We start from the raw sequence: 19,917 nt of genomic DNA, 5'->3' as shown, positions 1-19,917 counted from the left end.
AGTTTTCTAAGATAACCTTGTATGAAAGGAAAAGGGCAAACTGCACCTCTGTAAGAAGATGCATCATTTATTGGAAATGTGCATCAAATTCCCTGTCTCAGTAGATAGCCATACAGGTTTGAACCCTGCAAGTGGACCTAAAATCTTGGGATGTATACATGGAAGTATATTAAATGGTACCAGTAGGTCTCATCAGAGAGATCAGCTTCAAGCTGGAGGCCCAAGGCAGTGTTGGGGACTGGGCAGGAAGTTGAGCACCCCCCAACTTTGTGGAAGTTGAGATGAGGGGTAAGCACTGGCAGGGATTGCAAGGAAACTCTGCCAGGGATTGCCTATCTGCTCCCCCCTGGGTGGAGAGAGCCTGAACAGACCATGGGTGCAATGAGGCAGCGGCCCACTATCCCACTTACCTCTGTCCATTGGTCATGTGAAGAAAGCACAGACACCTGTGGTGATGCCCCAGGGTGGGTGCTGGTGTAGGGCACAAAGACGTCAGTTGAGCTGTGGCCGTGCCTTTTGCCTCACCATTTAGGCTGTTGATATCAGGGCAAGGGTCCTTCAGCTCTATTCTCATCTTCAGGGCCCATCAGGCTCCTGTCAGTCACAGGGAGCTCCCGGGCAGCAGCTGAGCAGGCCCTGGTGCCAGGGGATGGCAGCCTGGAGCCATCGAGCGGATCCTGCTGTGGGCCCTGCTCCACTGCAGACCAGCAGGGAGATCTTCCTGAAACCTGGGTGCTTCAAACCTGCTGAAACTGCCTGGCCCATCCCATTGAGACCTGGGTGCTTCAAAACTGCTGAAACTGCCTGGCCCATCTCATTGAGGCGTGGGTGCTTTAAACCTGCTGAAACTGCTTGGCCCGTCTCCCTGAAACCTGGGTGTTTCAAACCTCCTGAAACTGCCTGGCCCATCTCTGTGAAACCTGGGTGCTTCAAAACAGCTAAAACTGTTGGGCCCACCTCACTGAAACCTGGGTGCTTCAAACCTCTTGAAAATGCCTGGCCCATCTCATTGAGGCTTGGGTCTTTCAAACCTGCTGAAACTGCCTGGCCCATCTCACTGAAACCTGGGTGCCGAAACTGTTTGGCCTACCTGTTAGGAGCAAATCAGAGGAGCTAAATTCCAGCCAGGTAGACCATCCAGTTTCATGTGTTCCCCACTGGGACACAACAAAGAACAGGTGGGATGGGCCAAAGAACAGCTGGAAATGTTTGGGTCATCAATGCTGGAAGAAAAGACCTTGAGCTGACAGGAGCAGGCACTGCTCAGGGCACAGGGCCTCACCTGCACTGGGCACTCTGCCCAGAAAGGGAACCACGGAGGTGCTTGGGAGTGTGTGGCTGACAAAAGGACAAGGCACAGTGCCAGTGGCCCTGCCACCTCCACTGCACACCCTGTGGAGCAGCCCAAGGAGAGCGACTGCTCTCAGGGTTGTATTTATTTGAAAGTAAGTGCTTGATGCTTCCCTCTTTTTGCAATGTTGAGGCTTATAAAAGAAGAGGGCAAGGCTTCCTGCTGATTCAGTGCTCCTATGCTACTCTTCTAGGTTTGTTTTCTTATTATAAACCTAGCCTTTTATCTGGTCTTAGCTGGACTGGAAGACATGCAATAACAACTACTGAAGGTATTTTGGCACCATCTCAGGTACCTAGTGAATGACAAGCATGTTTGGAAAGCTCCACGGTCTGCCTGGCTTCTAAGTCACAAATACTACAATTTCTCATGCATTTTAAACCTAGTAATTAACCAGTCAGTGTTGACAGGTAGGAAGCTTGTTGGAAAGTATATCAGTCAAAGAAGAAACAAGAAAAGTCTTTCAAAATAAGTAGGATTCTAGAAGGAAGGGTGTCCTATTTTTATGTCCTGTTGAGTAAAGTGTGAGTTACTAAGCCAAATTCAGTCATGTTTAGAAACTGTTCCCAAAGGTATCAGTGCAGATGGAGAAGACATCTAAAGAGCATTTGGCTTATAAAAGACACAAATGTAGTCCAGAAGAGCTCTTTTCTATTTAACAGTAATTCTGAGTTACAGAAACAACTCAAGAACAAATGCTTCATTAAATTCTCAACTCTTTGTCTTGTTCTAGACATTCTCAAACATTTTGTCATACCTTCTCAGAGTCAGAAGTGGAAAGCTTGATAATATAATTACTGAATGCATAGTAAAATTTCCATCAGAGGTGTTTGGAGACACCAGGAAGGACAGTGTATATTTATTCTCACTATGGTATTACTGTTCACTCTCAGATGACTTGTCTTATTAACATAAGCCAAATGGGTCACTGGCTGCCTGTCTGAGGGAATGTCTGGCATGAGAGATTCTGTCCATGGAGCTAAATCAACAGGGAAATGCAAGGCCAGTTACCTTCCCTCTGATGCACAGAGCTTAAGGTAGGTGCAAAGACTGCAGTTTGAGCTCCTGTGGAATCCAGCTGCTTCCTGACATCCTCAGCAATCTGGCATACTCTGGAAAGGGCACATTTCTGAATGGCTCAGCCACTTACTGCTCCAAAGCAAGGCTAAACTGAAAGCAGTTGGGTCCAGCCCAGGAGAAGTGGCAGGTAAAATTAAGATTAAAACCGACATCAGAAAAGTGTTCCTGCAGACTGTCCTCTATAGATGCTCTTTCTCTGAGAGCTCTGACCCCAGTGTCACCCTGCAGAGAGCCCTTTGGCTTTTCTCCACACACACCTGCTCTTTCACAGGAGATTTTTACAGGTCTGCATGGTTTGTTCCTGCTGAACTCTTCATGGTTGCCCTCAGTCCTTTTTGGTTTTTTCTTCCCCCAGGTTCGGTTTGTATGCCCTTCATAAATCAGTGTCTGTGCTAAGAATCTGGTGATGACAGAGAAAAACCTTTCCTTGGTAAGCATGTCCTCTTGTGCCCAAAATCTTTTGGTTCCCAGTGTCTTCTTGACTGGACGTGTCCCTGTGTGGCATGAGATCACATTACATAGGTTTGGTCTCAGTTTTGTGAAATGAAGAATTGTCAGATGATGATGGCTTTGGTACTTTGCCAGTTGCTTTGTTCCATTGGTTATGTTCACAATCCAACCCTGAAACTATTAGCGTGGCTAATTCTGTGACTATAGAGGTAAATTTGTTAAAAGAAATTTGTTAAAGAAGAACTAAGCTACTGGACAATCTGAAAATGCTCAGCTTTGTTTTGCTTCTTGGGGAATGAAATTACACACTCCTGAAGATTTGCCAAAGTCTAGAGACATTCGTGTCATGCACCTGCTCCTGTCAAAAATGGTGTTGAATTTCTTGTGTGATTTACTAACATGTCATGACTAATGGACTGCTGCTGATCCAGCATGAACTCCTGCTGCAGAGCATGAACTGTGTTGTTAACAACCAGTGTTTGCAGGAAGTCCTTCTCACTCTGCTGCATACACTTTAAATGTATCAGATTGTATTATTCCTTCTCTCCAGGGTGTTTTTCTGTTCTTTCATTTCGTAACTATTTGATCTAGATGGATCATTTTAATTCTTATCTCTGATGATTATGCAAAAAGTAGAAAAAATATTTAGGGGCACACTGCTATTATAATGTGGCACTGTGTGTGCAAGGGAACAGGCTGGGACTCTCAGCTGTGGCAGTGAATCTCATGGCCAAAGGAAGAACTGTGTACAGGAAAACATGGTAGGGACTGGATGTTTTGCTGTGGATTGTTGCTGAGATTTACAATTTCCATTGCCACAGAATGGACAAAGGTTTGTCCCCTATCAATGTGGGACCTTGCTGTGCCACGAAACCAGCCTGTTCATGGCTATTCTTTTGGTGTCTTGATCATTACATAATTATTTTTACTGTCGTGCTAGGATCAACAACAACAAATCCTAAAAAGATATTTTTGTTACAGTGTTGAAATGATTTGACTCCATGGAAATTTGAAGAACAGTTTAAATACTCACACAGATAGAGAGTGAAGGGCTGTGATTTGTATGCTGGTCTACTTCCAGGGAAGGGGTCCCCTACTCTGAAATGAAGAGCTATTATTGAACATTTTGCTAGTCATGAGAGCCAGCAATTTATAATTATAGTTAAAGACAGGAGACACAGCTTGTGTGAGCCTGGGAACTGGTTATGAAGCACCCTCTCTTGAGGACAGTGTTCTCTAAGGATATCAGTGGTTGTCTAATAAGGAATGAGGAGGCTGTCCTTCCTGCAACCTAGATTGCCTTCCCAAGGTGTCAGATTGAGCCTTAAACCCTTCAGATAAAAATCCAGTTTTAATTGTTTATATTAGTCTTTCTGCAGGAAAACCATGAATTGTGCAAGGGTATGCAGTCCCTGATATAATAGCTAACATGACATTTCACCTTCCTGAATTCAGCATCTGACAGCTTAAAATTTCTGAAACAAGTTTGTTGCACTGTTGTGGTCCCTCAAAGGTGATTTGCATTAATGTTCTTCATGTTTTGACTTTCTTGTTGGGAAAAAAAATTTAACAGAGAAACGGTGCTGTGTTCCAGTGATCAAAACAAATGCCCACATTCTTTTAACACCTTCATTAGCATTCTAAATGCTGGAACAGAGTGCACACACAGCAAATATGTTGATGATACAGAACTGGGAGGTGTGGCTGATACACCACTTAGCTGTGCTGTTATTCAGAGGGATCTTGGCAAGTTGAGAAACAGGTTGACATAAGTTCAGTAAATAAAAACTGACCTGGGGAGCAATAACCCCATGTACCAGCACAGGTCTGGGGATGACTGGCTGGAAAGCAGAAAAAGACCTGGTAGACACAAAGCCAACAGCATCCTGGGTTTCATGATGAAAAGTGTTCCGAGGTTTTGCATAAGATTATAGAAACAAGTTCAACACAGTGAAGGGTTATTGGGCACTAGTGATAATATTTGATATCTGGATACCAGTCTGGTGTCCACCAGAGGGACTGAAAGTGATTGGAGCCATCCCACAGTCTTCATAATACCATAAAAGGAAGAACAGAATGTGAATATTTTAATTTATATGCTGCTCTTGTGGCTTCCCTAAAAAAAATTGCATTTAAAGTGTAGAAAAGTTTGAAGTCTCTGTCTATTGGCTGAAGGGCAAACAGACTTTGTAACTAGCCATTGTCCATTCACTTTACTTTTGATGATGTCACAAAAGATATGAAATGGATGATATATATTTATTTTAAAGCAATCATAACATGTTTTAAATCAGATGTTTTTATTTCTTTCTTAATAAATGATTATTTTACAGTGCTTTGCACAAACTACTGCTACTGTGGGATTTTTTTAATAGAGAAAAACCTGCAAAGTTAAAAAATTAAAAATACTAGTTGGCTTTTCTGTTATAAATGGTACATTTGGGCAACACAAAATTCCCACACATTGCACTGTGCTGAACTTCACTGCACACTCTGTAACTTACAGAGGATTATCGGGATCAAAATGGAATATTAATAGCGGTGAAATGGAAAATTAATTTCTCCTCACTTTGTGATTTGTTGCCATACATGGAGGACAGGCATCATTTTGCAGTGACACACTATTCCTGGAGTCAGCCTGCCTGTCAGCTGGTAAGTGCTGATGTAAAGGTAACTGATCTTGGGAAAAACATGGATCCATAATAGGCATAAATATACACCTCTGAGAGAAAGCTTAAAATAGATGCATCTGATACCTTGTTTTTATTGCAGAGACTTCCAAGTCCATGATAACCTTGATGTGAAAGAGTGACAGGTATTTCTTAGAACATAAGAGCTCCATTCCCTTTCCTGTCATCAGAGATGGATGAACACATCCCTGTTCCACAGAAACTATTTTTCTTGAGTGACTTTATTTCCTTAAGGCTAACTAGAGAAAGTGCTTTACTCTGAATAATCTAATGCCCAAAATCCCCAGTATTACAATCAAATTGATTGGCATGTAATTTAAGGCTTGATACTGGAAATTTTTTTCACTCTGGGGAATGTTCACCATTTGCACATGCTGCTCATTCAAAATAAAGAGGAATTATGAATAAATATTATTTAGGCAGTGATAAGTAGAGGTTTTCAATCTTTAAAGGCAAATGTATAATTTCAAAAGAAAGAGCAAAGATGAATCTCTGGGAAATGTCTGAAGAAAAGGTCCAGCAGCTTTGGTATATTCTGTGTTTTTCCACCCAATTTCATCCTCATTGCCCAGTACCTCAATGACTGTCTCTTTAGACCATGGGTAACAGATCAATTTCCCAAATCTCTGCTTTTTCCTGTCATTGCAGGAGGGGCAGGCAGGTTGTGTCTGGTGCCTTCACCACACCACAAGTGCTTGTGAGCTGGAATGACCAAAGATGCAGCTGAAAACATCAAAGGAAGGGTAAGAAGACGTACTGGTGGTGACTGGGAGGACAGAAAGTATTTAGGACACTCCTGAGAGAATATGTGCTCACTGGGCACTGCAGGGTGAGCTGTTTTACAAGCAGGTGACTCTTGTAAATACAGATTGAGTGTGACCTTCATGCAAGCAACTGTGAAGCATAGAGCAGTGAGATCATGGTCCTTCTCACGAGGCCAGCCTGACCCCTGAAGAGGCACATCCTATGCAGGAACACTGTGAGTTTTGGGCGGCTTGGAAAACACTTCCAGTCAGTTTCTGTCAAGTTACTGAAAAGATCTATTTGAGAAGAAAGAAATATTTCTTTCTGAACAAGGTGGTCATTGAATAGAGTTAGTACTGAGCAGTAAACACCTTCTCCCACTGCTTGAAAACAGCTTTCCTTTTACTCACCTCTCTACTGCTTTTTGTTTTCTCCTGCCTCCTGGTCCATCCTGCATGTCTCTGTCTCCCTGTCTCTCTTGTTCCACCCCATCAGAATTATTAAAATGTTCATGAGAATGGATTAACTCCTTTATGATGAGAGACTTGAAAAGATTGGCTTGAATGATGATGGGTCATACTTGCTGAGTGATTGAAACTGATACAAGATGGATTTATTTATATAACTCCGTTGAGGAGAAAAAAAAAGAAAAAAACAAGGAGAAAAAAAAAGCTGAAGGAAGATATTAGAGCAAAATGAATGCATGCAAAGAGCCCATTTGCTAATTCGTTTTGAAAATTAGAGGAATGTTTCTGATCCTAAAACACCTATATATCCATATTTTGAGAACTTTAAAGGTAAACAAATTTTATAAAACTTAAAATCTGGAAGATGCCATAAAATTCTGATCACTGCAGTGGTGAGCACTATATCAGAAATTTTTTCCATCCCACTTTTGGTTTTCACTATGACTTGGCAATAATTTGTGACCTGATGAGATTACAGAATTGACTGTAAGTTAGATTGATTGTTACAGGCAGACTGGGGAGGTGACTGTTTCTGTGTTTCTATCCTTCTTATTTCCAAATGACAGCAGTCTTGCTTTTAATGTAAGGCTTCTTTTTTGTTCCAGATAGACTTCCAGGAGTTCCAATGTTCTTCTGCTCAAGAAGTTTTGGCTTTGTCATGCATACCAAATGAATGACAGGGATATTTATCAAGCCTCTCTAGCCAGGCAGATGTGTAAAACACAAACTATAGTCTTAGATAGACAAATGATATACCAAAATGCCCACTCATGAATAGCAATCTGCAAATCACAAAAATCATTTAACAAAAGCCTTCATGACATGCCAAACATTTCTCACGATTAGGGAGAGAATTGTCTGGGGGAGAACCATGTGCCTTGTAAATACTGAATTTATAACAAGGGCTGGGAATTTTACACTGACTGTTGTGACTCTATATCTGTTCTTCTGCAATGACTGATGGGATGGCCTCTTTCCAGAGTTAATGTTCATCATTATATTACATCACATAATTTTTTTTTTACTTTGCTTCTCTTTGTCTATGTTGTTAGCAGGAGATTAGTGCTCCCTGTGCTCTCTGGCATGCACCTCCCTTCTCTTTTGGATGAGCTGCTCACTGGAGGTTATACAATACCATGCTAGGAAAGGGTTCATTCGTGCCACATTGTACTCCTGACACTAGCAGGGGAATCACATTCTTCCTGCACATGCCACTTTGTTGGCCTGCATCAGAAGAGCCCTGGATGCTCTGCATAAAACAAAATCCAAACTTCCTTGTTATGCAGATAATCCACTGTCTACTGGCTGCCATGCCACGGGCTCTTCCCAAACAATCCAAGAAGCCATTGCATGTGTGGATTGTTTCCTGGGCATGTTAACAAGTCTTTTGCCAGGACTGCTCTGTCAGGACTGCCACATGGACATCTCAGCTGAGGACATCAGGGAGCTGCTGCTCTGGCAGGAACTACATTAAGCCCAGCACCTTCCTCTGAGCTAAATGCAAGTCACCATCAACAGCCCTGTTTCCCCACAGCTTTGAGGAGACTCATACCAGGTGACCAGAAATTTTCTCTGAGGGGGAAAACTGTCAGATTGACACAGGGTCAGTGATTCTTTCATAGTTTGGAGAGGGTGAGTTACTTCAGCTGCACTGCACTGACTTCCAACTCCTCTCTGGCCCATTTTCCCTTCCTTCTATCCCTGTCCCTCAGGAGATGACGATGCTGTTCTGACTCAGGGCTGACTGAGCCATGCTGACTGTGGTAGGCAGGTTCCAGGCTCTCCCTGTTCAGTGGGTCTGGGATGACAGCAGAAGAGGATGACAGCACCCCTACTCACTAACCCCTCTCCCAGAATTTTGGGGAAATGCTTGGTTGAGCAGCAATTGAGGGAGGACAGGAAGTGTCAAAGCACAGAGCATATTGTTGTGTGAAATCTTCCACAGGAAAATTCAGGAAATTCCCTGACAACTTTGCTGCATTAGTGCCTACTACATTTTTTGATACTGGAGATGGGGGTGGGGGCAGTGGGGGGGATAGCACAGAGAAGCTCATGTAGACATTTCTTAGCATATCTGTGATGTGCCCAACATATTCCCTAAGGAGCCACACAGGAGATGTCTGTCCAAGGGAATTCTGTGGAAACCAGTGAAGGGGGATATTTCTGTCTCCTCAATCCTCCTGCCAAAAAAGAAAAGGTGTCCTCCACACCTACATGGAAAAGCAGCACTGGAAAAATCTGTTTTCCAGGATTTTTTTTCAGTACAACAGCCTACAAAGGTTTTCACCCCTTCTGTGCATTCATGCAGAAATTTCTTCTCAAGAAGAGTTCAAGCTCTGCACTGCCACTGCAGGATTGACACAGAAAGAAAATATGAGAGTAACGTAAACAGTGTGCAGGCAAATGTGGGTGTACTTTCATTTTTTCATTAATTTACATTTCAGTTTCCTGAATTTGGAAGACCCCCACATTTTAGCATAATTTATGCTGTCCTGAATTGTATAAATCTTGGTGTTCTTTTTATAGGAACAGATTATAAACTCTGTGCAGCTGACAGAGACAAATGCCACACTTACTCCCTGGAGAATTCTAATCTCCCCCTCAAATTTTAAGATGTCAGTGAAAAACAATCCTCCTGTTTCTGAAACCCAACCCCAAGGAGCAATGATACTACCATCCATAAAAATAACTGGTCTGGGATCCTTAGGGATGTATCGCTGACAGAATTGTTCAGGGCCAAGACAGGGCAGATGTCCACATCATAAATCTGGAAAGGTTATGGTTCATGTGTGGCAGAAAATAGAGGAGAGAATGTTCATGGCCCAAACAGTACCTCCCCAATGAGAAGAACCATCCTTTGGAGACCATTTAGTGTCACATATTCCTCAAAACACTTGTAATTAATCTACACAGCTCATCACCACCAATGCAGTGGCTACTGAAGGTTTCCATTCATTCAAAAATCTGCCAGACAAATCCATGAGAGGAAGTGCAGACTCCTGATCCCAAACAGAACAAAGACAGCAGGACTGGGATGTGCCTGAGCCAGGAGCACTTGAGGAATGGGAAGTGTTAAGGAAAAGCCTCAGCACATCTGCCTGTCTCATCATTCCTGTGTTTTTCAGCCTCAGAAAGCTGCTGCAGCCAGGGCTGGCTGGGGCATCTTCTTTCCTGGGCAAAGCAGCTCGTGCCGTGCCCGGTGATTCTGGCTCCAGGCTGATGTGGGTTTCAAACTTGGCAAGTCAAGTTTGCAAAGTGCATGAGACAGAGCCTGGGGAGACACCATGCTGTAGGATGGATTTGTAAGGATCTAAAGCACCTGAAAGCAAGTGGGTGGCTCACTAGTGCCCCTTGGGTGCTGGCCAAGGCCCAAGAGCTTTAAACTGAACTCTTCCAAGCTCCTCCCTTAAGGGAGTTTGCTCCCCTGTGGTCTCACAAACTCCCCTTTACCCCTTGAGTTACTAATTTCTGAATGTGTAATGTAGGAATAGCACAGAATATTTCAACACAGCCACCCGTGTGCTCCCCAACAGTTTCCAAAGTACAGCACTGGTACACTCCACATCACTGTGCCTGTTTGGGAAACCCACAGAACACGTGATTTTTGCTAATGCTCTCAGCTCTTATTTTCAGTCACTCTTTGCTGCTGTGCTCTCATCTTACCTCTGAACTAATGGAGGATTGTTTTATTTACTGCAGTGTTACACAGCCTATGTGGATCAAATATTAAGTTACCATCTCATTTGTCAAGACAGCAACAATCCTGGTTTTCATGCTATAAGGCAGATTTTCCAGCAGTCACAGCTAACTTGGTACACCTGTGACTGGGTATAGATGCAAGGGATTTAATGAGTACTACAGGCTTCTCCCACGAGGCTTGTGGTGTTCCCTATTTCTCAGAAGAGTTATTGCAAGAACTCTGCCAATTAAAAAAGTGACATCATACCTCCTGTTGCTCTTTCACCCTGGGATTTCCTATTAGTTTCTTTAATTAGAGCTTTTTTTCTGGCCTTGAGCTGACTGAATACTGATGCCAAATATCTGTTTTAAGGCTGAAGAACTGGCAAGTTGCTAGTCCAGTGAAAAGCACAGGTATTATCTTCTATTCTCCCTTCCCATTGCCTTTTTAATCCTCCTACATTGCAGATCAGGAAAGATATCTTGACCTGAAATGTTCTCAGCAGGACAGGACTACACCTACACCAAACCTTCATCACCTATAATCCAGACAACCAACAGAGCCAGCAATGGGCAGCAGTGCCACTCACACCCACGTGCTGGGGGATCCCTCAGGGGCCCTTTCTCCATCTGCAGAGAGTTTGCAAACTCTGTCTGCTCTTCCTCAGTGTGACTTGTCTCCCGTGGCAGAGCAGCAGCTGGTTAGAGCCAGGATTTTTATTTGATTAAGGTAACAAGCAGCCAGCAGCTGACAGGAAAGGCTCCAGCAGGCAACTCAGTGCACCCATTTTCAAGCCAGAACGCATCTATTACTTAGCTTTTTAATGCTTTTTGGATGATGGAGGTGCACGATTCCCTTATGCTGAGACACTCTTCCCTAAATATTCACAATATCTCCTATCCCATTTTCTTGGCTACAGGATACAGGAGCCCAGATGAGAGATTTCTTGTCTGTGACACACCTGCTTTCATACCGTGTCTCTCTTTAAAGGCTTCATTTTATTAATACTTACAGGAAATAGTGACATATGTAAAGACAGGTTTTTGCTCTCTACTTGTTAGAGCTTGAATCCCCAGCTGGGAAAGGCTTTGGGCTTGGTTGCCACCATGAATAATTCCTGCCTTGTCTAGCTGGGACTACAGTAGCTCAAGAACAGTATTGGGCATGGCTATCCATTGAGTCTGTTTTCTTATCCCCTAACTCCAGCTTCCATTAGATAGGTAAGAGTGTCACTGACATGTTAAGCACCAGGACTCTCCTTGCTCACTGAGGCATAGGATTGCTACCACAGCTATAAGCAGAAGAAATGTGAATGCAAGGGCAACAAAAAGGAAATCGGAATGAGCTGGGAGTTCCACACCCATGGATGTACACTAACTATTGCATTTGCAATGTCTGAGAAGAGTCTGAATGCATCTGAATCACCAAAACTGGCCTTTGGAAGGAGGAAAACTCCATTAACTGCAATAAGCTTGATCTGACAAGCCCTATTCATTCAAAGCTGCAGACAGATTAAATCTGTCACTGGTATCCCTTAATTTATTGCAAAGGTGCAATCTGTGACTCACTCATAGGGCTCTGATGGAGATCTTGAAAGATAAGACTCCTTGTGAGCCACAGAGATATTGCTCTCATTAACAACTGCCAGCCAGCTACTAATTAGCTGCTGATTGAACAGTTGAGACAGTTCACACAATTTTCAAAGGTTACACCCACCCATTTGTCCAGCCCATCCTCAGCTTCCAAATGAGATGCCTGCAAGATACACTGTGAAAACACTTTACACAGCCTCAGGGTGTTCAGCAAGGTATTTAATATAATTTGTTATTTCCACCTCAATCTCCTCATCCACACACTCAAGTTTCTAGTTTGTGAGCTGAATGGTGCCAAGATAAAAACATGGATGGGGGCTCAGAAGGTGTCCTAAAGGGATACAGACTGGAAATGTTGAGATGCCTCCACTTTCCCACTTGACTCTGCTGGCTTGCTGTAATTCCTGCTCCTGAATTCACAGCCAGTCCCAGAACACGGTGCAGGGGAAGCCATGGTTAAGAGCTGGCAAAGGGTGAGGCAGCTGCCTCTCAAGAAGGATCTATTTTCAGCACAATAAAATCCTCCCTCTTCCATGGGAATTTCAGCACTGCAGATCCTTGCCCCCTCCTTGCTACTGTGCAGTAGCTGTAGTCTGGACTCCAGCCTCTAGCTGGAGTCTACCCTCAATCTGCCTCTTCTCTTTTGACTCCCCTGTGTTTTGCATCCAGCTGCAGTGGAGCCCAGCCCTGAAGAGATGGAAGCATTGGCAGAAAGTTAATAGAGGCACAATCTATTTCAATTCCCTTTTTTCATCAAGGTGTTGTTGCTTTTTCCAGCAGGTCCTTCCTTTCCCAAGGACAGATACTGCTGTTGCTCCTCCAAACCCTTCCAGAGTAACACTACAGCTCCACTAGTAAATTAAACATGTCCAGGAACTTAGGCCAATTGGCATGGAACTGTTTGTGCTTATAGAAGTAAACTATTTCTGTATCAAGCATGGTGAGGCTGGATGCAGACTCTATTGGGAAGGGTCCCAGAAAATGCCAGCTGTCCAGTTATGCCTTTAAATCAGTTTAGGAGATGAGTTCTTGGCACAGGTCAAAAGCTTGACAAGAAATTTGCTAATGATTTATCAGTATAAGTGATTGGCTTCCCCTGTCTGCAGATGTTCCCTGGCACGAGGCAGTGTTCTAGGAAAGGCAGCATGAAATGGACTTTTCTCCAGTAGGACAAGGGATAACAGATTTAAACTGAAAAAAGAATTATATATTAGACATTAGAGAGAAATTCTTCCCTGTGAGGGTGGGGAGGCCCTGGCAGAGGTTGCTCAGAGAAGCTGTGGCTGTCTCTGGATTCCTTGGCAGATTCCTCCCAAGGCCAGGTTGGAGGGGGCTTGCAGCAGCCTGGGACAGTGGAAGCTGTCCCTGCCCATGGCTATTTCAGGCTCTTTCCAAATGAATCCATTCTATAATTGATTCTCTAATTTCACTGCAGGAAATTAAAGAAGTTCTATCAGTATTGGTAGTTTCAATGACACAAAAACTTTGGATATCCACTGATTCTCTGTGATGTTCTTCACACATTTCTCTCCATCTTTGACCTCTATAAACATAGTCCAAATTACTTTTTCCAAATTACTTTGTCTTGAAACTTCAATGTAATGTTTAGTTTATTTGCCTTGATATTATTCATTGAGACTACTTCCTGAAATTCCTAGCCTGTGAACAAGGAGCTGAGATAGAAAAAAACCCAAAACCAAAACCAACACACCAGTATTTTGTCAAAGATTACTTAAGAGGTTTTCAGGTTATTGTTTCCATATATTTTAGTTTAACTTTTTCCGCTAAATTACTCATAAGTATTTCTTACCTGTGCTTCCATTGTCTTTGTGTGTTTTCCTAGTTCAAAGCACTACTGACAATACTGATTAAGTCCCTGAAAAACCTTTGCTAATTTATAAATCTTCTCTTGGAAGATGTATGCAAATCTGTGTTAATATTATTGGTTGTATCATCTGCCAAACTTCTGACATGTATCCAAGTCATTAATGGCACTGTGCTGTTTTGGAATGATTTTATCAATATCTTTTCAAGCAAGATGTGTAAATCACCTACATTTTTCATCTAGTTTCTCTTCCTTGATACTTGCTGCTTTTTTAGTCAAAATTTCAAAAACTGTCAACATTTTTCAGTTGGCCTGTAGCTCTTTCTTCCAATGAACAAGGTGTTTTACAGAAGTGTACTAAAATATCAGCTAAAGAATTGTCCCTTTTGTATAATCTTATTTAAGTGAGGTAGAAGACAACAGTCAAATTAAAAAATAAATATTTTAATATATTTATTTTTATTTTTACAGCATACCAAATTTAATGTCAGCAAGGGACTTCCTCTGGAACAGAAAATTTACTGTGGGATGTCACCAGGAGCTGTCAGCTGGGATTTGTTAGATCAAGATGACCAGATTTGCGAGGACTAATGACAGTCCACCAAAACAACTAAGACATTGAAATGTCTTTTTATCTTGAAAGTTTTTCTAGTAGTTTGCAATGCAATTATGTGGTAGTTAGAAACACTCAGAGTAATGCCTTTTCCCTCAATCATGCTTAAAGTGAACAGATATTTATGCTGCCTGCCCATATCTTTTGTTTTCCTGCTTTGTTGAAGGTTATAGGGAACTGATGATGACTTTAGCACCTCTCAATCACACAGTATCAAATAAGATAAATCTGGACACATGAATTCAGCTTTTCATTCCAGCTATTTAATTACGCTGTTACTTTGTTCTCATATTGAAACCATCATTATTTAAATCTCATTCCATAATGAAATACATCTAGTTATAGATTGTCAGAGTTTAATCAGTCCTTGAGTTCATCATATAGTTGAATGTTTCCTACAAGACACGGGGCTGAAGTGCTCCCAAGCTATTAGTTAAGCTGTCTCTAAATTATCACCTGCTTTTGAAAGAAATAGAACTTCCCATTCCTGGTGAGATGCTGGCATTGCAGGAGCATGTTTACAGCACTAACTACTGAGACGGCACGGTTCCTGTCATATGATACATCTTTGGGACTATGACTCTCCTTGCTACTCAGGTGGAGAGAGCATGACAGAACACCATTAAGATACCTCTAATTCTCCACTCAACCCTCAATTTTCTGAATTAACTCAAATGTAAGACCACATTCTTCAGTACACATAGTACTGCTCCAGCTATGCTTGTCAAAATTACCTGGTGTTGAGTAGGACCAGAGCTAGACCAGGGTTAACAGAACTGAAGAATTTCAGTTTTGTTAACATATCTTCTTGAGATCATCCCCACTACCTTGAATCCTGGATCTTGTGAAGCAAATACTGCAGCACTGCAAACTTTTGCTGTGCTAGCTCAGCATGATATTTCCCCCTGTGCTTGAACATGGAAAGAGACTTGAGAGGGACAAGGAAAAGGGTTCAGGTATATATCACCCTGCAAATGGTGAGCAAAGAGCAGCAGACATTAATATCAGAGAGAACACATAAGAAGAAATTGAATTCTCCAGCCATCCCCTGCTGAGTTTCCATTAAGTCCTGGCAGCAGTGGGAATCAGCAACTTCTTTACTCAGCTGTTGCTGTAACCTAAAAAGAGCCCTGAAAGGCTCCCCTGAAGGTCACATTGAGAAGACAGGTCAGTGCTGCACTAGATGTGTGTCTTATGGAAAAGGCAGCAGGACAGTTTCTTTTAAGACATACATTTTATTATATTTTAGAGGAGCTCAGTACATAGGCATTTTCCTCAGCTTCCCTAGTAGAGCAGAGATAATTCTATTCTTCTCTCTGTACACTGAATTTGTCATTATGCCTCAGTGCATATAAACATCATCAGGTTTAAATTGTTACTACTCTCTCTAAATCGACTCCACTCAACGTGTAGAAATTGTGTGAGGCTCCATAAACTAAAGAAAAGTTCTTCATCATTGTGTATTTTGATTTTTTTTTTTTTTTTTTTTTGCAGTCTTTGGACAATATAAAACACTTACATCAGGAAAAAACTGCCTATAATTTGAATTTTAGAATAAAATTCAGTAAAAAGATAATAAAAATATTCACAATATTTGAAAATACAGAAAACCACTGTAACACAATTTGTAATGATAGAGGGTGTCACCTGAGTTTAGGCTGTGAAATATACTGGCAAAGAGTACGTTGCTCATACACAGACAAGTTGGAAAGTAGTAAGAATTAGAGGTGAATATCCTTATATACTTATATTTAGATATTGTAGGACTGTTGCATATCATAGTTGTGGATTTTATATTGAAAAGTACACAATACTGTATTTTTTCCTGAAGTAAAATTGGAAATTTTACATATTGAGCATATATTTCCTTCACCTTTACTGCAATAACTTCAGAAATTCCTTCACAATTTTTTTCTCAAAGAATATATATAGATCTATTTTGCTATATAGCTGTGGAAAGCTATATAGCAGAATAACATATAATATATAGCAGAATAACACTGGTGACAGTTGTGTCCTCCTGGGAACACTGACCAAACACACTTGGCCTTTGACTAAATAAAACTTGAATGATTTGCAACTAGAGAAAATGTCATCTGACTACTGGAGGACATTAGGGAGCAAGGAAGGAATTCTTTCTCACAGCCTGACTTACATGTGAGAAGCTACCTTAGGTCCCAGCCTGACAGCACTGCATAAGACAGGCTTGCTACTGAGACAGGCACTGAGAGCAGGACTTAACAGAATGGCAGCAGAAGACCTCAAGGATAATGGTCAGAGCCGCATCAAACCCAACCTCCAGTAGTGGCACATTTGTTACTTCTCTGGGAATCCCATCCCCATGTCTCACCATGTTCATCATGAAACATTTCTGCCTTATAACTATCAGAAATCTACATTTTTTTCAGCTTAAAAGCAGTGCTTCTTGTGCTTTAAATTCTCTGCTCCATCTTTCTTACAAGCCCCCTTTAAGGATTGCAGGGCCTCAAGATGTTGTCTTTGAACCTTTCTCATCTCCAGGCTGAACAACCCCAAAAACTGGACATGGCAATTAGTGCTATGATTTAGTGAGAGTGGTGGTGCTACTTGGTCAAAGATTGGGTTCTGTGATCTTGGAGGCTTTTTCCAACCATAATGATTCTATGACTCTGTGAAGCATCTCAGCTTTTTTTTCATAGGAGGGGTGTTCCAGTTCTTATCCCTCATTTGGAACCACTCTAGCTGGTCCAGGGCTTTCTTGTGATAACTAGTGGTAACTTCTTCAAGTGAGAGAAGCCAATATAGAGGAGGGTTGTGTTGGACCTTGTTATCACCAGCAAGGAGGGGCTGATGGGGAATGTGAAGCTCAAGGTCAGCTTTGACTGCAGGGACCATGAAATGGTGGAGTTAGAGATCCTTGGGGCAGCGAGGAGGGGACACAACAAGCTCAGAGCCCTGGTCTCCAGGAGAGCAGACTTCGGACTTTTCAGGGATAACTCAGGAGTGATGCATCCCAGCAAAGAGGAAGTCAGTCAAAAATGCCAGGAGGTGTGCATGGATGAACAAGGAGCTCCTGGATGAACTCAAATGGAAAAAGAAAGCCTACAGAGGGTGGGAGCAGGAACAAGTAGCCTGTGAAGAATATAGAGAAATTGTCCAAACAGTCAAGGAGCAGAGGAAACCTAAGGCTGTGATAGAATTAAATTTGGCCAGGGACACCAAAAACAACAAGAAAAGCTTCTGTAGGAATGGTGGTGATAAAAGGAAGACAGGAAAATTTGGGCCTTCTCTGGAAGAAATGGGGTCATTACCTGGGATCTAGAGAAAGCTGAGGTACTCAATGAGGTTTTTGCCTCTGTGTTAACCAGCAAGTCCTTAAGCCACATCATCCAATTTGCAGAAGGCAAAGTCAGGAACTGGGAGAATGAAGAACGACCCACTGTAGGAGAAGATCAGGTTTGAGACCATTTAAGGAACATAGAGGTGCACAAGTCCATGGGATCTGGTGAGATCCACTTACAGGTCCTGAGGGAACTGACAGAGGAAATGGCTAAGCCACTGTCCATTATACTTAAGAAGTCGTGGCTGAAGTTGCCACTGTAAAAGGAGAAGCAAAGCCAGAGGTGTTTACTATCTCTTTAGCCAGCAGGAGCAGTGGGTTCAGGGGCATCCTCAGCAAGTTTGCCAACAACACCAGACCTCATGTTCTTTGTTGAAAGGGGATGGGTATTCAAATGGCATAGATTTCTACAAGCCCAAATCTTTACCTCAAGATTTCTTTTATTTATGGTACAGATCGACAGGTCAAACTTGGGAAAAAGATATAAGAAACAACTGAGGTCCTGTGCTGGATATGGGTACTTTCTGATTAATTAAAAGATCATCAAGAAAAGAAAGAAAGATTTTTTTGTTAAGCTGCACTGATCTACATAGCAGAAATCACAGCACATCTTATAATACTTGCACAAATTCATGCACAGACTTATTATTCTTTCTTGGAGAATCTCCCACTTCTTTTGCAATTTTAAGTGTCCAGATTGGTATGTCTGCACTAATGCAGGTATGCTTCTCTTCAAGTATCAGAAGTGACCTCACATCTCTCTCTGAGACTTACCTCAGTAGTTCAGCTACACTCCAGCCTCTTATTTCTGTGACAAAATCTTTGTCCCTTATACTATATTGCCCTGTCTATGACTCCCAGGCACCAGCACTACCACTCTATCACAGAGATTGTTCCTCTGCTTTCAGAATCTTACCAGCACATCCGCCAAATGCTTTTTGTAATACTTACTTCCCCCTTAGCGGCTTGCCTAATGTATTCCTCTTAGGCATTTCTTAAAAGATTCACACCATCACAAGGGAAAGATAAAAGCTGACATTCCCATTGTACAGCTGGGATAGCTGCAGCACACACATACCAAGCAATCCATCTCAGGTCGTGCAGTGAGTCGGTGGGAAAGCCAGCAATAGAATCCATAAGTCCTGAATCCAAGTTCTTTAAGTGCTTCGACTAGTCCAGATTCCCTCCTTAACACCCCTGTCACATTATTTATAGGAGATGTATTCATATAGCCACTAAGACATCAAAATTTTCTAATTATATCTAGTCATGTCAAATGACAATTATGCCCTTAGTTCAGTTTGCCAGACAATGCTTAGCCAAAGAGGGTTTGCCAAAATATTTTTGACCGAAGAAAGAGGAGGCATCTGTAGCATCTGCAGGCGAGATCGTATAAAATGTCCCTGCAACACGTCTGCCCTGGCTCCACAGAAAGCTCCAAGGTAAGAGATGGGGTCTGCAGGCTGCCAGGAAGGGATGGCAGCCTAATGTGCCACCACATTCCTGCTGCCTCCGGTGCTCCTGTGCAGGAGGGGACTCCATTACAAATCTGTCTTCAAGGCACCTGCATGTTTTCACTCTTGATTTTTGTGCAGCACAGTTTGGGAACTGCCATTTCTATTTTACAGCATTGACCAGCTGCCAGCCCACAAGCCACACATCTGGTGTTACAAGAGGTAAGAAGCTGATTTACTGATTCTTAGGGACAGAGACAGATCCTTTTGGGTGGTGTGTGTGTGGCTGAGTGAATGTCACTGCTTCACTGCATATTCTTAAGTCCACTGTAGCCACAGTATAAGGTGGTGGGGTGCTGAAGATTGGTATGGTTTTCAAGTGAATTATTGGATCATAAAACAGTCCAGGTTGTAAGGGATCTCATAAGGTCATCTGGTCCACTCTTTAAGGAGCTGTGTTTGAAGTCTCTGACTACTCATGGCAGGCCAGAAAATCCCCATGGGGACATTCTTCTCTTCTGCTTAACTCACCTAATAGGGAGAGGGGTGTACTGCCTTCCCATCGTTACTGATGTACCTGAAATTCAGCATTTTGTCTCAGAATATGCAATACGATATTTTGTCTGAAATTTGTCATGGAATCACTAAAGCAG

The 19,917-nt window shown here is 42.3% G+C and overlaps 1 long non-coding RNA gene across 3 annotated transcripts; it reads left to right on the top strand.

Annotated features, from left to right (window-relative positions):
* The first annotated feature begins 2,328 nt into the window (after positions 1–2,328).
* LOC121348117 lies at positions 2,329–7,755 on the top strand. Of its 3 annotated transcripts, XR_005954329.1 has the most exons (7): positions 2,329–2,388; positions 2,787–2,861; positions 5,482–5,533; positions 5,654–5,696; positions 6,220–6,314; positions 6,440–6,550; positions 7,388–7,755. It is a non-coding gene; the product is annotated as an uncharacterized LOC121348117 (long non-coding RNA). The 3 variants fall into 3 exon arrangements; XR_005954328.1 differs by lacking the exon at positions 7,388–7,755 and having other exon boundaries at positions 6,440–6,796; XR_005954330.1 differs by lacking the exons at positions 5,482–5,533; positions 5,654–5,696; positions 7,388–7,755 and having other exon boundaries at positions 6,440–6,796.
* Positions 7,756–19,917: the final 12,162 nt, after the last annotated feature.

The sequence above is a fragment of the Onychostruthus taczanowskii genome, unplaced genomic scaffold, assembly GCF_017590055.1.
Source record: "Onychostruthus taczanowskii isolate IOZ18803 unplaced genomic scaffold, ASM1759005v1 scaffold99, whole genome shotgun sequence".
Classification (NCBI taxonomy): Eukaryota; Metazoa; Chordata; class Aves; order Passeriformes; family Passeridae; genus Onychostruthus; species Onychostruthus taczanowskii.
This window is presented reverse-complemented; position numbering and strand designations above follow the sequence as displayed.